This window comes from Podarcis erhardii (assembly GCF_964252035.2).
Source record: "Podarcis erhardii genome assembly, chromosome: 6".
Classification (NCBI taxonomy): domain Eukaryota; kingdom Metazoa; phylum Chordata; class Lepidosauria; order Squamata; family Lacertidae; genus Podarcis; species Podarcis erhardii.
In genome coordinates, this window is record NC_138510.1 from 36,670,600 (window position 1) to 36,694,317 (window position 23,718).

At 44.9% G+C, this 23,718-nt stretch overlaps 1 protein-coding gene across 1 annotated transcript in view; it reads right to left on the reverse strand.

Moving 5' to 3' along the window:
• The window catches only part of TAFA3 (TAFA chemokine like family member 3), a 91,224-nt gene extending 68,290 nt beyond the window's left edge, over positions 1–22,934 (reverse strand). Inside the window, exon 1 of the mRNA XM_081865077.1 lies at positions 22,671–22,934. The gene's annotated coding sequence lies outside the window, so the exon portion shown is untranslated. The remainder of the gene's footprint in view (positions 1–22,670) is intronic.
• Between the last annotated feature and the right edge of the window lie 784 nt (positions 22,935–23,718).

Genomic DNA, 23,718 nt, shown 5'->3' on the forward strand with positions numbered 1-23,718 from the left:
TGCTTCCTTCCGAAAGCAAGCCCACATCAGCCAACACCATCAAGTCCTCCCCCTGCTGTGCTGACTTACAGTGTGTGGTGGATTGGACAGCCCTAAATGGATTAAGGTTGAGAAAAGAGCCAAATCATCCCTTGCTTTAAGAAGAAAAAACACATACTGGAGAAATGGCTACGATGATCAAAGGATACAGTCTCATGCCAAGACTCTGCAACCAACAGAGCCTTTTTGAACTCACTTGAGAGACATCTTCCACGGTACATTACATGACAGCAAACCTTACTTACTACCAAATTAACACTCCTTGGAGGGCCTTGGCCAGCATCCCACTTGGGGCAACTATATTGTGTGGGTTTGTATTCATGGAAAAGCCTGATGTCCAAAACAGTTAACAACCAACCTAAGGGACACGGGTGGTGCTGTGGTCTAAACCACTGAGCCCCTTGGGCTTGCCGAGTGGAAGGTTGGTGGTTCGAATCCGCACGACAGGGTGAGCTCCCATTGCTTTGTCCCAGCTCTTGCCAACCTAGCAGTTTGAAAGCACACCAGTGCGAGTAGATAAATAGGTACCACTGCAGCAGGAAGGTAAACAGCATTTATGTGCACTCTGGCACTCGTCATGGTGTCCCATTGCACCAGAAGCGGTTTAGTCATGCTGGCCACATGACCCAGAAAGCTGTCTGTGGACAAACACTGGCTCCCTCAGCCTGAAAGTGAGATGAGTGCCGCATCCCATTTCACTGGACTTAACCCTTTCACTGGACTTAACTGTCCAAGGGTCCTTTGCTTACTTTTTACTTGCGCATAGAGGGCAAGAAAAGTGAATGGGGCTGTGGAGCCATGTGTTTGGCCCCAAAACCCCACATTCCTTCTACTCCTATTATTCTTCCACTGCTGTGTTGAGCCCAATATCTACACCTATCTATTTAGATATATCTGTATCTTCTCCGTATGTGGGGGCTTCCCATGGAGTTGGAACTCTTGAGTGCTCAGGTTTCTAAATTATGTGAGGATCCTCCACACAGCGAATAGGTTAGAACAGAGATGTGGCCATGCAGCCTTTCTTGCCACCCTAACACATCAACGATGTGTTGTCTAGGCAGCCCAGGACCACCATACATACTGCCCAGGTTTTTGCCCCGGGGAGACTTTGGTGATGCTACAACTTGGGTGCTGCTAAAACAGTGGTTTGGCTTCCCCCTCAGAGGCACACTCCATTGTCTCTCAAGACAGCTGAATACTAACAACCAACCTGAACATGCATTTGTCATAATCTTACAGCGCGTTTTTCTGTAAGTGATGAGAGTAGATTCCAAACTTGGGAAGTTCGGATTAACCAACTCTTGAAGTCTGAACAGCCTCAATTCAATAACAAATTGACCCTGGGTTCTTCTGAATTCAGACCTGGAAGATTGGGCTGGAGAGGTGTCAGGGTCCTGTTGTGCTCCCGATGTCATAGGGAGCACGATGCAGTTTTGAATTCAGAAGTAGGGTCAAGAAATAATGAAGGGGTTTTGTTTACTTTCTCGGGGCGAGGGAAATCACTCATTTCGCCAAGGCCAATTCTGAACTGTGTGGTGGGTAGGTCACCCATCATTAATCTGTGTGCGCTTGCATTACCACATTTGTGGGTGCATCATAAATATGTGATGTGCGGAGAAGGCTCCAAGGAAAAGCCAGAAAAAGAGGAGGGAGGGTGAAACTGCATTAACTAATGCAGGTTAATTGATCCTCTGGAAAGAAAAAACACATACACAGAGTGCCGATGAGATCTCGGTTACACAAAGGCTGCTTTGCATTGGATTGTCAGTGTAAAGAGGCTTAGAGCAAGTGTCAGTGTCATTTACACCCCTTTATGCCTGCAGAGAGATGAAATGAGATCGGGGTGACACAGACCCTTAAGCAAAAAGTGCATCCTGTCCCAAAGGGATCTCTATTTAGCCTGTAAGGTCTGGATAGTTTCCCCACACTGCACCCCCAGGCACTCTCACCACTGGAGGGTTCATTATCCTTTCCAGCATACAGGCATTGCTACAGAGCACCCTAACTTAATAAATGATTCAAGCAGAGTTAAGTGATGGTGTGGGTAATTTGCAGTGGTAAATGTAATGTACACTGTGAGACACTCTGAACAGACCTTGCTTGCTTCCCAGATGATGATTTTATTACAGTACTGTGGAAGCATGGGAATATACACCATGGCCAGCAAATATTAATGAATGAGGAATGCATACTAGGTGACTCTGGAAAGTGTCAAAGAAAAGGCAACTCAGACTCTGGAATCTGGGGGATCCCAATGAAAGTCAACCACGCCACCCTGCTTATTCCCTCTGAATCACCCAATTTTATTTTATTTTTACCTGCCTCAAGGTCATCTCAAATAAGATCGCCCTGAGATTCACCAGGGGAAAGAAGATCCCCAGTGAGGGATAACAAATGCTATTTTTAAAAAGCAGTCAAGCTTGGAGAATGGCACTGAGAGTTGTTTCTAGGGCAGACAGAGGGACAAGGGAATGCTCCAATGGCTCGGATGGCAACAAGCCATATGCCTCAGATAAGATAACACAAGCCCAGGCTTCCCAAGAAAGGCTGGGCAAGAAATGAGGTTCAGTCTGCATTTAAAGGCAAACCTACAGAAGTCACACTTTTTGAAACAACAGGCAAACTGAAACACAGCCACTCTTTGAAAGTCACGCTTTTCTGAATTTTGCAGTGCAGGTCTCCAGCCAAGTAAGGTATACAAAAACGCTGCCCAGTAAAGTATGCATTAGTGAAAATAACATTTTAAAAATGCATTATATTAGGGGACATTGCTTGGGGAAACTGTATATTAGGCTAAACTGCATACAAAAAAATGTTTATCTGGAGAAATTCGCACTAAAGTCCGTGCTGGGGAAGGGCAAGTAATGAAGGTAACAACAAGAACGCCAAACCAGGGATTGTGGTGTGTTACTTCCACACACCCCAAAGCAAAGTCAGTGATACCAGCAGAGTCACAATAATCAACTAGCTATGATTTACCGTGATGTGAAAACTAGGTGATTGCCTGATTCTGCTGTCCCCCTCAGGTTAAAAAAAAAACCCAATAATCTGCATACGTTCCCTAGGTCCTTGTGCCTCAACCTACTGGGACTTCCTTAGTGTCATCTACCTGATGGCTCGCCCTATCCTGAGTTCATCAAAACCTTCATATGCACTGCATTCCATGACCTGTCGGGGAGTAAAGGCAGGAAGAGCATGTTTAAGGATGGAGGGTGACAAGTCTTCAAATCCTTACAAAAAGAAAAACAGCTAGATGTCCAATCCATGTTATGCAAAACATCAGAGGGAAGGATGATGGCGAAGGTTGAGATGTGGAATTCTTTATGGACTTTTCCTATTTCTTCTCAGAGGCTGAACACTCTGTTCTGCACTAAGCCAGAGGCACCTTTTTAAGCACATACAGAAGGAGAGAAAACTGACAGATAAAAGAAGTATTACCCCTTAATTCCATGAAGTTGTTTTAGTTGGGGTTTTTTTAAAAAAAAAAAAAATCTCCAGCATCACCCTCATTGTGGGCTGTGGGCTCTCTTTTCCATTTACCAAAAACATAATTCTCCCATATTTCTATAGAAAATGCTCAAAGTGGCAAAAACAAATTGAAAATCCCAAGCACAATTACTTGTAGGAGCCCCTTACCCATGTGTGCCCACTTGACTGCTTCAATCTGTGGAACTGGACATTTGTTCTGCACTTGTAAGAAACTGCTTAGCGTGGCAACATTTACACTTTGGAATTCCTTGTCTATTGACATCAGGCAGGTGCCTTCGCTGTACTCTTTTCACCACCTGCTAAAAACATTTTCGTTTAGGCATGCCTATCCAGACATGTAGAAGTTACATGCTTATTTATTTTTAGCTTTTTTGACATTTATCATCTTTTGAAGATTTTTGGATACCCTCTTTAACTGTTTTTATTTTTATTTTATTTTAAAAATGCTTTATTTTATATTTTTGTAAACCACTTAAGAGGTTCTTACCATCAAGTATAAATTTTGTTAAATAAGAGAAACATAAATAAAAATGTGAAGGTCATAAGATTTTCTCCTTAAAAAATATAAACAAACAAATAAATTTAACATGACAACAAAGAACATAACTCACCCACATAGCAACGTAAAAACTATGACCAGCAAATAATGGGAAATTTGACAACAGAAGCACTGTAAGCTGCCCAGAGTGACTGGGGAAAAGACCAGCCAAATGGGTGGGAAATAATAATGATAATGATAATTCTAAAATAGCAACTTTCCCCTCCACTGGAAAGCCTTAAAAAGGAGGCAGTTGCTGGGGCATAACCACTAACAAGGTCTGCCCCACTTTTGGGAGGGAAGACTGGGGGGAAAGAAACAGGGCCTCTGGCGGCTGTCTAAACACTCAAGTGGCTAAGCACACTTTTAACATGGTTCTGAAAAGGTCAAACATGGAATAAACCTCACAGTTTTCTACTGTAGCAAGGCCAGTTCCCACCCAACCCAATACCATTGTGTTCATAAAAGATATTATCAGTGGCGTAGCGTGGGTTGACAGCACCCGGGGCAAGGCAAGTAATTTGCGCCCCCTAACCCGTGGATTTGCGCCCCCTAACCTGTGGATTTGCCCTAACCCCAGATGTTGCGCCCGGTGCGGCCGGCCCCCCCTGCACCCCCCACACTACGCCACTGGATATTATACTGTTAGGCCGATTAGGCTTGCCCATCTTTAGCAGCCAAGAGCTCTTGCTGCCAAAAGGCATTATGGCAGCAAACAAAACTCCCAGAACCAATTTCCGTTCCCTGCTACAAAGTACCCCATTTCCACTGAAAGGTTAAGATTCATACTCTCTCGGCATTTATTTTTATTCATAAAAAGGCATTAGCTCCTTCTCTGGAAAACACCCGAAGCAATGTACAGCAAAGCAAAAGGGGAGGGAGATGCATCTGTTTAACACAATGCATTCTTTAAAAAACAAACAAACCAGTGGCTGTTTAGCGAACCAGCAGCAATAAAATCTCCATTTAAAATCAAGCTCAACTTAAGCTATTTAACAGCATTATGCTGAAAAACCTTTCTGAATTCCTCCCCAGTCCAGCTTTAAACTCACTTGCTGGCAAAAAGAGTGCAAGGATGGACCTGGACAGGCTTCTCAGTGCACTTCAGCCCCGGGAAGAAGACAACCGCAACTGTGAAAGCCTCATTCTGCAGTCAAACATGTGTAGAATTACTGCCTCCCCATATCTATTGGACTGGCATAGAATTTGATGGCTTTCTTTTTTTTTAAAAGATATTTATTAGAATTTCCAATTTAATACAAAAAAAAGCCAACAGAAAACAAATAATGCACAAAAAATGACAAAAATACACAATTAAAACAAAACAAAACAAATATAATTCCCGTTACTTATTTCCATTACCTTATATCCCGGACCTCCTCTCACCTCCCCCTTTTGTATTCCAGTTCAGATTCTTAACTCAGCAAATCCTTATTGTAACTTAATATAACTTATTTTAGCTTGTTGCTCAACCTTTGCATTACAGCTGGTAACCACTTAATTTCTGTCCAACATCATTCTAACATTCATTAATTTTACAATATTTCTGTAAGTAGTCTTTAAATTTCCTCCAGTCCTCTTCCGCCGACTCTTTTCCCTGGTCTCGGATTCTGCCGGTCATTTCTGCCAGTCCCATATAGTCGATCATCTTCATCTGCCATTCTTCCAGAGTGGGTAGATCTTGTGTCTTCCAATATTTTGCAATAAGTATTCTTGCTGCTGTTGTCGCATACATAAAAAAAGTTCTGTCCTTCTTTGGCACCAATTGGCCAACCATGCCTAGGAGAAAGGCCTCTGGTTTCTTCAAGAAGGTATATTTAAATACCTTTTTCATTTCATTATAAATCATTTCCCAGAAAGCCTTAATCCTTGGGCACGTCCACCAAAGGTGAAAGAATGTACCTTCAGTCTCTTTACATTTCCAACGTTTGTTATCAGGCAAATGATAGATTTTTGCAAGCTTGACTGGGGTCATGTACCACCTGTAAATCATTTTCATAATAGTCTCTCTTAGAATTTGATGGCTTTCAGGCTAGAGAAACATACAGGTTTTTTTTGGGGGGGGGGGTTGCCCAGGCATGTGATGATGTCCTTTCAGGAGACTAAGACAGTAGCCATTGCTGGTTTGTTTTGGCTTTAACAAAAATGTTTTTGTTGGAAAACAATATATCATAAAGTAAATTGTGAGCTGCCTTGCAGAATATGGTTGAAACGGGAGGGAGAGGAGAGAGGGAGGGAGAGTATGTATACATTAGTGGCTTGAAATGCAGCATTATTGCTTCCACACACGCCCTGCTGCTTTTCAGGTTTCAATTCCACACTGCTGTACACATTACAGAAGGGGCAGGGATGTCTTCCCTTGATGTATATTACTTGATTTGTTTCTCCACCTCTGCAACCCCATCAGACTCCAACCCATAGAGCTGTTCCATGCACATGGCCTGTCCTCTCCATGTGTGCCATGGCTGACTCAACTGTACACACCTCAGCTTCCACTGCAAAGTGAGTATGTGGCTAAAGTTTTCCAATTGGATGGAAACTGGTTCAAGGGGAAACAGAGTTTCCAACAGGAGTATTTCTCAAGAAACCACAGGATAGATCTGGATTGCGGCTAACATGTGTTCTCACGAAGATACAGTTTAGATGGGTACCTGACGCCGTCAAAATTATCTAAGAAGTACAAAAACAGTTTGAACGAATGATGACAGTGTGGAGTATCTGAAGGAAACATGTTCCACATGTGGTGGGGATGTCCAAAAATAAAAGAGTTTTGGAATGTTATATATGATGAACTGAAAAAAAATATAAAAGTAACATTTCCCAAAAAACCTGAGGCCTTCTTATACTTGGAACAGTAAATAGAGAGATAGCAAGAAACTTAAAATAATTTTTTTTTGTATACAACTGCTGCTGCAAGAATCCTAACTGAACAGAACTGGAAGGGGGAGAGGGTTCCTACAAAAACAGAGTGGCTAAATAAGTTGGTAGAGTTCACCGAAATGGCTCAAAAGGCAAACAGGCTGAGTGACAATATAAATCAAAATTTTATTCAAAAATGGGACACGTTTAAGTAATATTTAATGAAATACAATAGTGGTGTGGCGTCTATGACAGCATTTGAATGATTTCTGTATATATGAACTATAAAACCAAAGCAAAAAAAATTGTAAGTAGTAAGAAATTACAAGATACTATAACTAGAATAAAGCAATAGTTATTTGTATGATTGGATAATAGAAAATGTGAATACATTGGGGGGGGAGTCATACGTATTCATGTAAGAATGTGTGGTGAAATGTTTTGTATACAAACAAACTGATTTTTATTTGTAATCCTTTTTTGAAATACCATATATAAGAATGTTTTGTTATCTATTAAACTCAATAATCAAACGCCAGCAGTGGGAGAGTGAGTAAACAGTACTGTATACAGTGGTACCTCGGGTTAAGTACTTAATTCGTTCTGGAGGTCTGTTCTTAACCTGAAACTGTTCTTAACCTGAAGCACCACTTTAGCTAATGAGGCCTCCTGCTGTTGCCGCGCTGCCGGAGCACGATTTCTGTTCTCATCCTGAAGCAAAGTTCTTAACCTGAAGCACTATTTCTGGGTTAGCGGAGTCTGTAACCTGAAGCGTATGTAACCTGAAGCGTATGTAACCTGAGGTACCACTGTATTGTCTATGCTGAGTGGCAGCATCTTTCCAGGGTTTCAGGCAGGTTTTCCTTTCTAGCCCTACTTGGAAGATGTCAGGCACTGAATTTGGGACCTCTTGCATGCAAAGAACATGCTCTACAACAGAGCTATAGCCCATCCCCAAGTTTTGTTTTCTCCACATATGCATTAAAAACCCATATTTATCTCAAACAGCTCTTTCCCCAATGCAATAAAGATTCTGTACTTTAGAGAATTTCCTCATCTTAAGAATGTTGGGATTCGCAGGATGATGAGTAAGTTTGCAGGCTTCAACAGGCTGATGCAATACTCTGTGAAGTGCTGGGTCAGAGTGACTCAGCAGGAATATGATTGGCTATCACCTGTTTTAAAAGGAAAGCCTGTTCAACAGTAAGTGTGGTGGTTTTGCTGTGGTATGGTGGTGCTGTGGTGGAGAGTATTCGTTTGCCTTAGGGAGCAGGTACTCTGTATGGACTGTTTTTGTAAATACTTGTATATAGCTCACATTAAAAAGACTGCACTGAAAAGAAACCTGGGACTCTTGAGCGTTTCGCTAAAAAGCACCGCGAGGAATTCGTGACAAAGAAGACCTCATATTAAATTCTATTGGCTCCATATTTCTGAAGTTTAGTTGCATATGATAACACAATGAAGCAAGTCACATACACCCTCCCCCCAAAAAGCAAAAGAGAAAACCAACCCCTCTTGCTTGATGTATTTAACTGATGACAAAGGGATCTGGTTTTCTTTTTAAAAAGCCCTTTATGTTCTTTTCTGCATTCCTTACTCCAGCGTGGCATGCTCCATATTATCCCAGCCTCTGGGGATTCCTGGTCTTCTTTTTACAATGTACAGAGACTGCAATCTTTGCAGGAGGTTCAAGTGACAAGCTAAAGAGAATTGTAGCTTGAATGCTTATCACAAGAGCTTCCCCTCAGATAACCCATTTTCAAGAGCATCTCTGAAACCGGGGAGCAACCCATGCTAGGTCCACCTAGAGATGTGCATGTGGGGTTCTAGAGATGAGGCGGGGGGCTGGTTTGGGGCAAACATGCACCATGAAAGGGGTTCTGCACTTTTTTGTTTTTAAAGAGAGACTTGGTTTGAGCTGTAGAGGGGAGGCAGCTGAGCCAGGGAGATTCCTGGGTGGAAGCAGCAGGGAAAGACCACTGCTCAGGAAGGGCTCATTACATTTCAAAGCAAAGCCTGTGCTTCTTTCTCTAATTTACGCACACATTGTACCAAAACTGAAAGTGACTGGCAAGAACAGCCCTAAAAGAGTCCAGAAAGGGCAGGAAATGTGTGAAAACAGTACTTAGCAATCCCAGGAGCCTTTGTTCTGACTATTGAGGCCTGTGGAGAGTTGGGAGTTTGGGCAAGGACGTGTGGATGGAGCAATTGCAGTAAAGTTTGGCATCTAGTATGTGCTGCTGGTTTTTCTCCAAGGGTTATTCAAGGGTTTCCAGAAGTTTAGAGGGTGTTTGCAGGCTTTTCCGATAGTGTTTTCAAATATACACAATTTCACAGAAATGCGCGGTGCCTCAGAACGTAATCCCTTCATAAATTGGGAGTTACCTGTAAAGAATCATCTGGGACACTGGAGAGTAGCAAGACTTGAGCCAGGCTGGGGACAAAGCTACCCAAAGCTGGGGACAGTCTGGAATAGCAAACTAGAGCCACTACACTGCTTTTTTGTAGCAACCATTTGCAATTCCGCAGGGGCTTCGGGCCCTGATCATCAAAGTCCAAAGAAAGCTGCAGTCACTTGAAATCCCCACACAGCTTTTCCTCCAGGCTTGATTGAATCACCAGGACTCGGCTCCCAAATAGATTTTCAATGCCAGATTTAATCCCCAGTGCATGTGAAATAGGATATTAACACATTTGCATTGGTTAGCTGCCCTTAAATAATAATCCTTCCAGCTGCTTATTCATCAAAGAACAATCCTGACGTTACGGGAAGCTGAGGATGGCATACATGGGGGTTACTGCTACTTTATCCTCACTGCCTAACCTGGCTAGCCCAATCAGTGTTATGGCAGAGCTCACATTTGAACCCCGGTCTTCTTGATCCAAGTCTGACACTCCAGCCACCATGGTCCCTCACACCTTTCCAGTCAACCACTGTTAAGCCCCATTACCCCAGTTCTGAATTCAGAGAACTCAACTGAAGTCATGACCCACACTTGACCCCAAGCATGCACTGGAAGAGTCAGAAACTGTTGTGTCGGGTCACCCCCCCCCCCGCGCTTTTATTCCAGAGAGGTAGGGTGTCTTCCCCTTCAACCCACATCAAGGGTATTAAGATAAACAAATGAAACCCAACACGTCTTTTTGCCATGACCTGATGATTGTTGGCTTTTGCTGACAAAGACACCAGTGACACCAGTGTTGTGGAATGCTACTGAAATGTAAAAAGCGCCTTGATATTGACATTCTGTCAGTTCTTGAAGACACACCTGTTAGCATTCCCCTGATCTCCTGACTTGAAACTCCTGTTTTTATGGTTGTTTAAATGGTTTCTGATTGTTGTGCTGTTTGAGTGGGATTGTTTCATTGTACATTTTAATTGCAGGTGCTTATTTAAATGTTTTGATGAAAGTGTCTTATTATGCATTTTAATTATGTGTGTTTCTGTAATTGGTTTTACACTTGCAAACCATTTAGAAACTACCTTGGCAATTAGGCAGTGTATAAATGAAATAATAATAATAATAATAATAATAATAATCCACTTTATCCTGACAAGAACCCTGTCAGGTATCCCAATAGTGATTGGCTCAAAGACACAGTGGATTTTGTGGATGCATGGGAACTTTAACCAATGCCTCCCCAGATACTCATACCACTCTTACCCCACTCTCCAAACACATACACGAGATTTGGTTGTACAAGGACCAACTTTGAAAAAGTCTATAAAATAAATATGTATGCATATTACAGGAGTGTCTGAATCCCAAAAATCTGACAATGACTGTGGAAGGCAAAAAGCAAAAAAGTAGATATACACTGGTACCTAACTTCAGTGGGATTCCTGTCAGATTCCCTTTTTCTCCTCATGTCCCATTTCCTTTGCTCAGTCTCTCCCCCACCCCTAAGTATCACCGAATCATTGATGGAAAAAAAATAGAAATAGAAAAGATTTGGAAAAGGAGAATTAGAACAAGAGAAACTCACAGAACAAGGATCTCTCTCTCCCCACCCTACTCCTGCTCTCTCTGAGAGAGAAAGGTAATGAACAAAAGATGTCCCGGCAGGGAAAAGACTTTATTGAAAAGTCAGTTCTGGGGAGGCAGAGAATTCATTATTCGCTTTCTTTGACCTGTGGGTGGCTGGGAAGGAATTGACCCACTCACTAGGGAGCCCCTCGCAAAACATTTACTCCATATGCATCTCCAATCTCTCCTGTGACAAACAGGCCTGGGTGAAATATATATAGGGATCTAAGCCTGTCTGTGTAACAATCTATTTCACACATAAACATCATTGTGAAAAGGGTGAAGAAGTCATTGTGCATTCCGTGTTCAGCACTATTGAGATGCAGTTAGGATAGAGAGAGTAGTGAGGAAGTGGCCAAACTACTTTCAGGCATCCCAGTTGTTTTCTTTTTCACGAAGCACCACCTCCTGACCTCTGCGAGCAATTTTATCCACCAAGGCAGGGGAACGAAGTGTCACAAGAGCCTCTTCTCCATAGCACTATTTCTGCAGGATTAAACATCTTGTCAGCTGCACTTACCAACCTGCCATCAGATGCCTGTCTCTGTCAAGGTCGTCCACAGTTCAGCATTATAAGAGGGATGTTACAGCTGATTTATCAGCTTCCCACCAGAGCTCCTGGATGCCTGCAGGCCACAGGAAGAAGACACTGTACTCCGAGTGAAAGGGGCTCTCCACAACCAAAAAACAGCATGCCTGCTTGAGAGGGATGGTGAAAGTATCAAGGAATGGGTATCAAAAATTGATAGCAAGCTCAGGTATTGGGGGGAGGGGGAAGAGACCCATCCTCTAAAACTGGGATGGACAGAAGGTAGATTGAGATCTACTAGTATATCTCTGAGGGAGTTGCAGCAGATCAGCTGCCAATTGTCTAACAACAGCAACAACTAAAAAGTTTATCCCCAAAATTAGGTGGCTGAAAAAGAACATTTAAAAAAAGAAATGGAGTGGATTTCCATGAAAGGGACTTCTGGGCTTGGTTCTGGAACAGATTGCAAAATTTCTGAGCTGAGCATGTGCTCAGAGGCACCCTGTTCTCTATTTTTTTAGCCCACCCCTGCTTTGCACTAGGCTCTGGTTGGTAAAACTCAGGGGTCTGGTTAAAAAGAAAAAGTAAATCCTTAAAACCTGGTGTCCACCCATCCCTTCTCTGAAAGGAAGAGCAAGAAGATGGCACTAGCACTCAAGCATAGAAACAGTCATTGCTCTTAAGAAGAAGAAGAAGAGTGCTCAACCTCATAAGTGAATCTTGTTCCCTATCTCTCCATGTAAAGAAAATGGTATGGTTCTTTAAAGTCTGCTTGCCCTTGCTGAATCTCTTCCTCTACCTCTGGATTAACCACCTATCCCACCCACAACAGGCCTGAATTAGCATTAGAGCCAGTATAATTGTAAGAGTACTGGGAAGGGGAAACAATAATTTGGAAAGACCCTCACAATTTGACATGGTAAATGCAAAAGTAGTAACAATGCATCAGACCAGCTAGGGATAGGCATGGCCAAACTTGGCCCTCCAGCTGTTTTGGGACTATAACTCCCATCATTCCTAGCTAACAGGACCAGTGGTCAGGGATGATGGGAATTGTAGTCCCAAAATAGCTGGAGGGCCAAGTTTGGCCATGCCTGAGCTAGGGGCACTCCTGCTTCTACAATAGAACTTGAAGTCAGGCAGCTGTCTGCAGCCAGTGGTGCTGAAGGCAGAACAAAGCCACATCCTCTTGCACACTGCAGTGTCCTGCCTACATACCAAGTTGGCCCAAGAGAAAAGAGACTGAGAGCATCTGGAAGAGAAACACCTGGCACAGGTTTAAATGGGATGGGCAAAGGCTCTTCTCTTGCCCTGTATAGCAGGATGGGGGAAATAGTGCCACTCCAACTCACTTTCACCTTCTTCCAGTTCCAAAACAAAATACATGAATATGCCATTTATTGTTGCTGAGAAGCAGAAGGGGCACAGAAACTACTGTATATGTTCTTATAGCATGGCAATGTGGCTGTTGCAATCAGAGTCCTCTGCTATCAGACAGAAGAGAAGTGGACCTTCCTAGATGCACAGTGTTGATTTCTTCTCTTCCCCTCATACCAGAAGGTAGCCAGAAAATTATATACCGTATATGGCACACTTTTCAAAGCATCTCTAGTAAGGAGCCTGCCTCCTTATTCTGAGCCCCAAGAGGTACAACAGCAGACAGTTCATAAGGGACTCCCAACCTTTCCCTGCTTGGGTGCTTCATCCATCTGCTGAAGGTCAGTCAATAACAGCCAGATGTTCGCAGATCCTCCAGGCAATTGAAATGTGAGCCTCTGTCCTTGAGCAAGTCAGAGAAATGCTTATCACATGAATGAATTACTTGAGCAGCAGCATCTGCATATAGAGCAGCCAATTCAGTTCTCTCACAGGGATAGCCAGGTTGCAAGAACAGAGCAACAAGGCAGCTTACACCACATGCTGTCCTGCACCCTGAAAGCATCTTACCATCATAAGCCACAACCATTTGACCCTCCACCCATAATCTCAACCCCCTTCCTTCCAAATACATGGAAAATAATATGTGCTAAAGACACTCCCCATTCTGAGTGAATGTTGAGCCTCATTACCTAGCATGATGGTGACCATACTCAGGGATTTTAAATTCATCTGGTACAGCCATGTGGCAGGAGCAAGAGATTCCTTCTGAAAGGAAGACCTCTTGCTCCAGCCACAAGACTGCAAGATGTGTTTAAATCGGGTTAATCAACAGGCATGAAGAAGGAGGAGGTGGTGGTGGTGGAAGAGGAGGAGGAGCCTTATCACCACCTTCCTGTAATGAAGGGCCAGGCAGACCTTCAACTGAAATCGTCTGATAGATCTGAAGGGGGTTTAAACTTGACTACAACAATCTGTGTTCCATTTTCACATTTGCTAACCAGAGCACCTGTTTGAGGCAAGAGAAGAGCAAGAGAAGTCCTGGAGGCTTGCACAGTGGTCCTAGGCTAATCTCAAGCTCAGTGGAAATAACCTCCTCCCAACTTCCCTTATCCTACCAATTACTGCATGTTTTTGTGCTTTGTGTCCTCTTGGTTTTACCTGCAGCTGTCTTTGAGCATTTTATTTTATTGTTATTCTTCCTCAACATAAAATCAAATATATAAGCAACATATAATCTAAGTTACAAAACACAAGAACAGCACAAAGGTTGAATACAGAGCAGATAATGTAGAAAAAGAAAAGCAGCAGAACACATCATAAAAGCCAGTTTTCACTAATTAGTTTGGCAAGGGATTCTTGGATATCTGAATTTGACACATGTATTAATTTTTTTACCATTATCTTTTATAGGCTTTTAGCTTTCTGAGTTCTATTTGTGTTTGTTTTGATTTTTGTGAGCTTCCTTGAGTCCCGGTTTGTCCCAGTTCTGGGAGAAAGGCGGGATATAAATACACATGACTATTATTATTATTATACATTACATTGAATATTTTTCCAAAGACAGTCCTCTGCATCCCAGACATACAGAGGGAATATTGGCTCACATTTCTGCACACATTTCCCATGTGATGTGGGCCCCATGAAACAATGGCAAAAATATTAGACCCTGTTCTTTCTGTTGGGAGGCTTGGAGAAGCATATTTAGGACTCCCAAGATCCATCCATACTGGTTCCACAACAGATTCAAAGACAATTCCCATCACCTGGAGTTGTGGACATAGGAAACAGCAATGCAAAGACCTGTGATGGAGCTTTTACAAGGTACATTGGAAGATACAGCCCTGTTATTAATGATACTGCTGCACTCCATTTGCATTACTTGTTTCTGTGGGGATGTCATCTTTTGAATTATGGCACCGCCGGCTCTAACAGATGCCTCAAGTTATGCAGAATCCATTTGTCAGTGTCCACAGGTAAGCCAGGATCTGTGGCCTGAGACCCGTTTCTTGAGCTACACAGTAAAATTGGCCTATCAGCGTACCATTTGTGTCTTCAGACAATATCAACATGATACCTTTGGCCCCTGTGTTACAGATTCCCTTTTTGAGAAATATAAAAAAGGAAGGGAAAAACCTCCTCCCTTCTTCCCACACACAACTGTGCATAATGCTTCTCGTGATCCCTGCTGGGGGAACTTTCACTCCCTACAAACCAGATAGGAATAGATGCCTTGCCCAAAGCAAAACACGAAGGAGAAGTGACAGGCCCACCCCCTCTTCTCCCCACCCCCTAAATCTTCAAAGCCCCAAGCCTGCATGACCACTGCCAAAATGCTCTATTGTAATCAGCAAATGAGGCGAGCCAGGCATGGAGCCTTGACTTGCAAGCCAGACAATGCGTTTTGTGACAATGCCAGTTAAGATACTATGGGCTCCTGTCAGCTCAGTTGCCAAAAGGGGCTCTGACAGGAATATTAAAGACAGAGAGGCACAATGCCTTCTAGGGTTCACTATCCCTCACAGCTTTCCAACTTACTTTTATGATTTTCATGTGTTCATCCCCCAAGCATTTAATACCCCAGGGGTGCTGCTAGCGAGGCTGTCAGACACTGATGAGATTATATTATCAAGATAAAAGAGAAGCCACATCCAGTGCCCCCATTCCAGCAAAGGCTAATAATTACTAAGCGATAGAGCACACTTTTTAAAATAATAATAAAAAAATTGCTTTTTCCAGCCTTGGTCCACTCAGCCCCTATTGTGCCACCATCATTAAAGCATTTTATTTAATTTTTCAATGCAGTCCTTTTTTCAAAAGAGCCACAGCGTCGAACTGCGAGAAATAAATTGCTACAGTGAGTTAGCAGGGGCTAATCACCAAGAGTCAAGGAAAATTATGATCTCAGCACTAAAGTGTTGATTTCATTTCTAAAAGGTTATATGGTCCAGAGTGAACATTAAAAACAAGTCATCCCTCCACCACTGATGGAAAAAAGCTGCTGTAAAACATACACCCTCCACCTATCAGCAGACTGCATAGGACTCTACTTGATGGGCAGTACGTGATGTAAACGAGGGACTGAGCCTAGGGCTTGGCGATCAGAAGGTCGGCGGTTCGAATCCCAACAATGGGGTGAGCTCCCGTTGCTTGGTCCCAGCTCCTGCCAACCTAGCAGTTCGAAAGCACATCAAAGTGCAAGTAGATAAATAGGTACCGTTCTGGCGGGAAGGTAAACAGTGTTTCCATGCGCTACTCTGGTTCGCCAGAAGAGGCTTAGCCATGCTGACCACATGACCCGGTAGCTGTATGCCAGCTCCCTCGGCCAATAAAGCAAGATGAGCGCCGCAACCCCAGAGTTGGCCACGACTGGACCTAACGGTCAGGGGTCCCTTTACCTTTACCTATCACACTGAATTATGCTCAGGGTTTAGGGAAGTGCAGTTCTGTGTGCTGCAAACAAGCCTATGTTAACAGCTTCGCTGGGCCACACAAATGGTCTCTGCAACCAGGTATCACATCTTATGTTGTTCATCACAATTCCTTCTAATTTCAGTTCAAGTCGCCTTGTGTTTGTGTTTATATAGCCAAAACTGCACCACCCACACACAAGAGAAAGGTTCCAGCAGACTCAAAGTAACCCTGAGGTTTGTGAATGTGTTAGTGGGAGATACTAATGTGTCAGTGGCACAGAATATTGAGAAAGTGAGGCCCATCCACATTACATATTTAAAGCTATTTAAACATTCATGGCTTCCACCAAACAATCCTAGGGACTATAGTTTGTTAAAGGTGCTGAGAGTTGTTAGGAGACCCCTAGTCCCCTCACAGAGCTACAATTCTTCCCAGGGAATTCTGTGAAATGTAGCTCTGCGAAGGGATCATCTAACAACTCTCAAATTCTGTGGTCTTTGCAATCCAAGCTACATCTCCAGGTATGATTTCTGTCATTTCTGGCACCTTGCAGAAACGGACTCCAGATGAACAACTGGAAGGACTTCTACATAAATGGATGAGTGGTATATAATGGGCTTTAACACTACTCCACAAAACATGATGCCAGCATTAAATTTATACCAAACCTAGCAATAACATTTAGGAGGGGAAACCTTCTCTAATGGAACCTACAAATTATGAATCACTGACTATGACTCCAGGGTAATTATGCCAAGGCTAGTTATATCATTATTTGGACAAAAGTAAAAAAGTGCCAGTTCTACACCATTCTCCACTTTGGTACATCATGTTTTCCTCATTATGCTTTCTTCATTTATTCTACTTAATGGTGCACTTTCCCATCAATGGCCCTCAAAATTGCCAGCAATAAGACACCAACTAACATGTTTTTGAACAATAACCACCGTACAATGTCATTCAATAAATTGCCTTAAAAGTAGGGGCCACATTTCCTTGTGGATAGCTTTCTGTGGCACTAATACAAGGGATGGAAGGGTCCAGACATGAAAATGGACACAGCAATGGATGTAATCCTTGCTTTTGTATGGTAGGTTGCATCTCAGCCATGCAAAAGACAGAGGTCTTACATACAAACCTCTCCTTCCTCCTTTCAGGCATGCAAGAGGTATTAATACAGTTCAAGGGACATATTTCAGCCCAGCAAAAGTACATGTTGGTGGGGCCTCTGAGAGGGGGTGGGGCCCCGAGAGCCAATTTCAGGGTTTTCATGGAGGGAAGTCTCTAGTCCAGGCATGGGCAAACTCGGCCCTCCAGATGTTTTGGGACTACAACTCCCATCATCCATAGCTAACAGGACCAGTGGTCAGGGATGGTGGGAATTGTAGTCCCAAAACATCTGGAGGGCCGAGTTTGCCCATGCCTGTTCTAGTCAGTAAGAGGTTTAGAGTAATCTCTCATGCCACTCCAGCAGCTGAAACTACACCCATATACAGAACCCATGAGGCAGGGTTTGGCAGCCCTAATCTGAACCATTAGAGATACCTCAAACACACTATTATTTCCTTAATGTCCACACTCAGGACAAAGTAGATTTTCCACACAGCTGTCTACATGCAAGGTTGCTCATATATTTAAAATATGAGCTTTCCTATACTGGCTATCCAGCCGATGACCACTTGGACCCACAGCTGAATCCTAAACCTCAGTGCCATTCTGTGGCAGCAAGTTCCACAAAATACAGGTAGCTGTGGAGAACCTGGGAGTCTCTTTGTAATGCTGCTGGAGAGATCCAGTATAGAAAGCAGAGCCTCAGAAAACACCACATACTCCAGGGCCATTCTGCAAGGAATATTCCATAATAAAAACAAGAGCAGACAGGCTTACAGAAATTAGACCATCACATCTCCCAGCACATGCTATGCTTTTGCTTCATCGTCCCTCTCCACAGTTTCCTTTGCCATCAGCATCTGTCCACAATAGCCTCATGGCATCCTTAGCCAGGGGAGAGCCAGAGATTTGAGCCTACGGACTGGGAGCACTTGCCACTCATGGAATACTGGAAATACTGACAGCAGTACTAGAAACCCAGTGTCAGTTTCCAGCTCCCCTGGCCTTAAAAAAACAAACAGTATAAGGGAAATTTGTGTTTGTAAGTTGTCATGCCTTAAAATAGTTACAGACAAGTGGGACTGTAGCAAAATGTTGCAGTATAGAGTGCTCACTCATTTTGTTCTGTTTTCAGCTTAACAAACACGGTTCCCAAAGCCCTTCCACTCCTCAGGATTGGAAACTATCCTACTCATTGCTATGTTCACGGTCGCTCCATCTCCATCTTTCTAGCCCACATTCCAATATAGTGGTACCTCGGGTTAAGTATTTAATTCGTTCTGGAGGTCCGTTCTTAACCTGAAGCACCACTTTAGCTAATGGGGCCTCCCGTCGCCACCGCACAATTTCTCTCCTCATCCTGAAGCAAAGTTCTTAACCCGAGGTACTATTTCTGGGTTAGCGGCATCTGTAACCTGAAGCATATGTAACCCAAGGTACCACTGTAGTATATAGGAATTTATAGAAAACTACCACAGAAAAATATACAGTATCCAGTTGCAGCAGTAAGTAACTGTCCTGTCAAGGCAAGGATTTTCACTTGGGTCACAAGACTTTCTCCCCTCCTCCCTCTACCCACCCCCTGCATCTGTTCAGGGGGTTCTCCAAAATCTCCAGAGCAGATTTAGAGAGGGTACAGGGCACACAGGGGGAGGAGATGGGAGGGATCCCACTGCACAAGCAGAAATCTGTGCAGTGGTGAGATGAAGGAATTGGATACCACCTACAGAAGCACACTTTTGTGGTAAAAGTGGGAGGGTCAGGCACCTTAAACGGTATTGTCACTATGGAAAATAATCAGTTTCTCAGTTTCTGGTTTCCCCTGTACACTACAAAATTTAGTGAGCTCCTGGTTCTCAATTGTATCCTCCTTAAGCTGCAGGTGATTCCATTTAAAAAAACATTGTGCAGAGGATGCTAACAAATCACCACCACCATTTTCTCTCTTTCATCTTACAACTCCATTGCTGCCATCACTATGTGATAAAGGAGCTTGAGAGTGTTATGGTTCAACCACCGGCTAAGCCATTTTGGGGTAAGCACTTTTCTTTGGAATCTGGCCACGAAGTTGCCCTCAGTCAATTTTGTGATGGTTCAGTCTTTGGCAGCTGAATATATTTATCATCTGGTTGTGGGCAGCTGGTGACCTCATGGCATCCTGGTTTCAGCATGCCCGAGACCATGTATAATTTTAAACAGTTGTAAAGAAGACATTTGCTCTTCTATTTGTGTAACAGATTAGTGGCCAAAAGGAGGAGACGACTCAAGATTTCTGAATTTTGCAGATACTCTGATGGTCACAAGCCACTCATTTCAGTAAGACTACCTGATTTAGACAGCCAAGATTTTGAGTAAGATAGCATCAGGGCTCAGCTGCTACCTGCAAGGCCAAAGAGGTGAATTTACAGCAGTCTTCCAAACATTATATTTTCTCCAGGAAAAAGTAGTAGAAATGTCTCTACCCCATGATGTCACCCTCCTATCAAGGAAAGGTGTCAGCATTATTTATTTATCAGGGAAGGAAATGTGGAGATCAACATAGGCTCATCTGCTACTACCCATGGAAAGAAAAACTAAAACATGTTCTGCATTTATACAGATACAAGTGCACACAGAATTGGACTCGCAATTCCTGAAATCACACAGGAGAGACCTGTGGCCCTTAAGCACAGATCAGGGTATCATTCTGTGCCCAGCTCACTGCAGCCACAAGCTGCTGTCAATTCTGAGCAGCAGTGAACTTTTGACAAGCCCTAGAGCACCTGCCACTTGTACCAATTGCTTTGCTAAGCCAGGTGTTCTCATGCATCTACGAAATTAGGCAGGGAAAAGAGAGGGAATGCAATTGAAATGCTGCAGGGAAATTGTGCTGGCTGAGGCTAACTGGGCACATAGTCTCAGCCAGTATGGCCCTCTTGATGTCCTCTTGACCAGCAGTTTCTGCTAGTCAAGAGAAGAGGTCGCCAGACAATGGACAGTGTTTTAAGCTGCAAGGAGGACTGCTCCCATACAGCTTAAATGATTGGTGGAAGGAGGGAGAGAGAAAGGATTAAAGGAGGAAATAAGTCTTGAAAAATACACAGCTTTAAGCAGACATTCTCTGAATCCAACTTTCCTCCACTGTTAGAATTATTAGTAGTAACAGTATGCATCTCCAAATATACATCACAGTGCAGAATGTCTGCATTGCTTTCAAAGGAATTTGAATTTGGATGGTGCACATCAGAACTCACATTCCAATGAATGCAATGTGGTATGAGGAGACCATCGTTCCACTAGACCGCACACAAGCTACAGCATTTTCATGAGTTGGCCTATGTTATCATCATATGTCCTGCTCTTCCTTGAGAAAGCTCAGAGTGGCTTTCCATGAGGCTCATGGTGGTCTCCCACTCAAGCATGGGTGGTCCAGCACCTCCTAAGTTCACCTGTACTGTAGGATTAGATGCTCCCAGACCCAAAACAGGCCTACATGTAAACAGGTGACTTTAAGTGCATAATAGGATAAAGGGAAAGCATTTCTAGAAAGTAACAAGACGCCTTGAGTGTAATTTGAGAAAGAAAATAATTTTGGTTTATGCTTCCAAGGCCAGCCCAAGACATTTGCCACCTGGGCAGATCACAAGTGAAGCACTCCACGCAAGTCAAGCTGTTTCTACATCTGAGGCAGAAAATCCAGCACGCACTGCTTCTTCCCCTCCCTGGATCTACAAATGCAACATCACGCCTAATTACGAATCTGCTACCCTTTCACAACACCCACAATCAGCTGCCTGAGGCAGCCGCCTCCCTCTGCCTAATAGTAGGGTTGGCCCTGCAACAGCATCCAGTGAAGCAGGTGTCTTAACCTGCAGGTTGGGTGGTCCTGAGAGAAAGTAGCAGCAGGGGAAACGGGGAGGCCCCAGCTAGGGGTGCCCTCCATGTGGCTGTGCTGCAGCCCTCAGCAGCAGCCTGCTTCTCTGACACCTACTGTGACATCAGGGTTATCTTTAAAGTGATGCAAAAAAATGCCACTCTCGCTGCACAAGAAATTACCTTGATCCAACACCCCCCAAAAAAATAAATAAATAAATAAATAATAATCAGGGGTGAGGCAGGGCAACTCCCCTTGTAGGTAAACACTTCTCCTCTGTACCCTTATGGGACCCAGGAGGTGCTCTCCATTCTGTGGTTGATGCCAACAGCCTCCATCCTACCCTTCCTGAGCTTGTCCATTGCTTCTGTGAGCCAGCTAGGGAGCTCCATCGCACGAGGGTGAGGCTGCAAGGGGAATGCAAGTCAGCAACGGAATCTGGGACTGGCAGGACACAAGTGGGGCAGAAATGTTCTTTCCTATGTTCTATGCGGGCCCGAGATCGACCTCTGCGGAGAGCAAGGTGCTGATTTTGCATGCTAAGGACCAGAACTCAACAAATCCCCCTGCAAGCATTGTTGGGGAAGGTATGAAGACCTCCAAAGATTCACTGCCTCTTGCAGATAACCCGCCCGTACTGTGCTTTCCTATTCAGCATGGAAGACTGCTGAATTAACAGTAGGACTGACCGAGGAGTATTAGGAGCAATTGCTGTTGTTAGATTTCCTGGATTTCTTGTTAGTGGCCGGTGCCATTTAGTTTTGCACTCGGAGTTTTGCTCTCCACCGTGTTCGGAAAGCTTTAAATCATTCTCTCTCTCTCTCTCTCTCTCTCTCTCTCTCTCTCTCTCTCACACACACACACACACACACACACCTCAAGAACACCAGTTGTCTTCAAACGTGCGCACTGCCAAAGCCCAGCCAAATTGGAGTGCACGTCAGACCTGCCCAGACGGCAACAGAGCCGCCGCGAACTCCGATCGCCGTCCCTAGCAAGCGGAGCCTGGCTTAGCAGACCCCGTTTCATTCTTCTGACTGCCGGCGCTCCAGTTTCCCTTGAAGCAAGAACGAAGAGACCCCCATCCCAGATCCGATTTCGACAACGCGCTCGACGCTGAGAACGCTGAAATTCAGTTCCCAAACTAGCTCGCCCGTCGCTCCAGCCCCGAGAGAGCGCAACGCAGGCACCCTGACCGGCCTGCTGGCCGAAACCACCGCGTCCCCGGTAGCCGGCCAGGCACAAGCAGGCGCGACGGAGCGGCGCAGCTCTCGCCGTCCAGCCGGATGCAGGACCACCGCCAAGCCCCCAAACTTGCGCGAGAGGAACCCAGCGGCGGCTCGCTGCCCCGTCGAGCCCGCGGGGAAACTTGACGCGCTGGCCCCCCTCCGAAGCGGCCGCGCCGAGCCATCCCCGACGTGCTTCCCTTACCGGTGGGCGGCGCGTCCTGGCGGCGGGCCCCCTCGGCTCTGGCGCCCCTCTCGCTCTGCCCAGCTTGCTGCGCCCCGGGAGGGCCGTCGGGATCCGTCCGTCGCGGCCGCGAGTCAGCAACGGTGCCTCGTGCCCACGCCTCCTCGGCTCTGGCGCCCGGGGCCGCCTGGCATCGCCTCGGCCAATCTCTCCGGCGGGGCTGCCCGGCGTCTCCCTGCTGCCGCTCGGCACGCGCGCGCAGCCTTTGCAGGAGGCTCCGCTCGCCACGGCATCCGGCTGCCTTTGCTCCGCGCGCTGCCAGCCTGAGCCTCAGCCTCCTCCGGGGGCTGCTGGGCGCGCAGAGGCGGGCGCACGGAAGGACCGCAGCGACCCCTACAGGCCGACAGGGGCATTCTTCCCTTTTTTGGAGGGGAAGGAGCGTCTTAGGTTCCAGGGATCTAGCGAGGTCCTCTTACTAGATTCCTCCCTTCCGTCTGGGCGTAGGGGCGGCGCTGCGCTTCTTCCCGCGGCAGGTAAGAGTCGTTGCACCTTCATCATCAGCGGTGTGGCAGGCAGAAATTCAACAGGTGGAGCCTTTTCTCTGGCATGCTGGTGCAGAGGTAAGGAAAGCGTGACTGTCTGCCTGACGCGAGGCTGTTCGAGAGCAAAAGTGGCGAGCCTGCGTTGTCCCTTCGCTTCCGAGGCTACAAGGAAGGAGATGCAGTTCCTTCCTTGCCTTTGGGTGAGGAGCTGCATTTTGGGGGTCACTGGAGGTCGATCAAGTTTGCGCTCCCATCCGCGCTTAATTGGGGTTGGGGTTCAGCACGGGACAGGATCAGGGGTGCGTGCATATTGTGCCAAATTTAAAGGAGAACAAAGGCAAAGCCCTGAATTTCAAAGTATAAAATGAATTTAGTGGAAGACGTTAGAGGAATCACTAATTGGCTCAGTATGTCAGTGAGAGCCAGCCTGGCAGAAAAATAGAAGACACTAGGCTAGGACTTCTTGGCATAGTGCAAAGCCTAATAAGCCACTGGTTCACATTTTGCTTCTGCAGTGAACACATTAA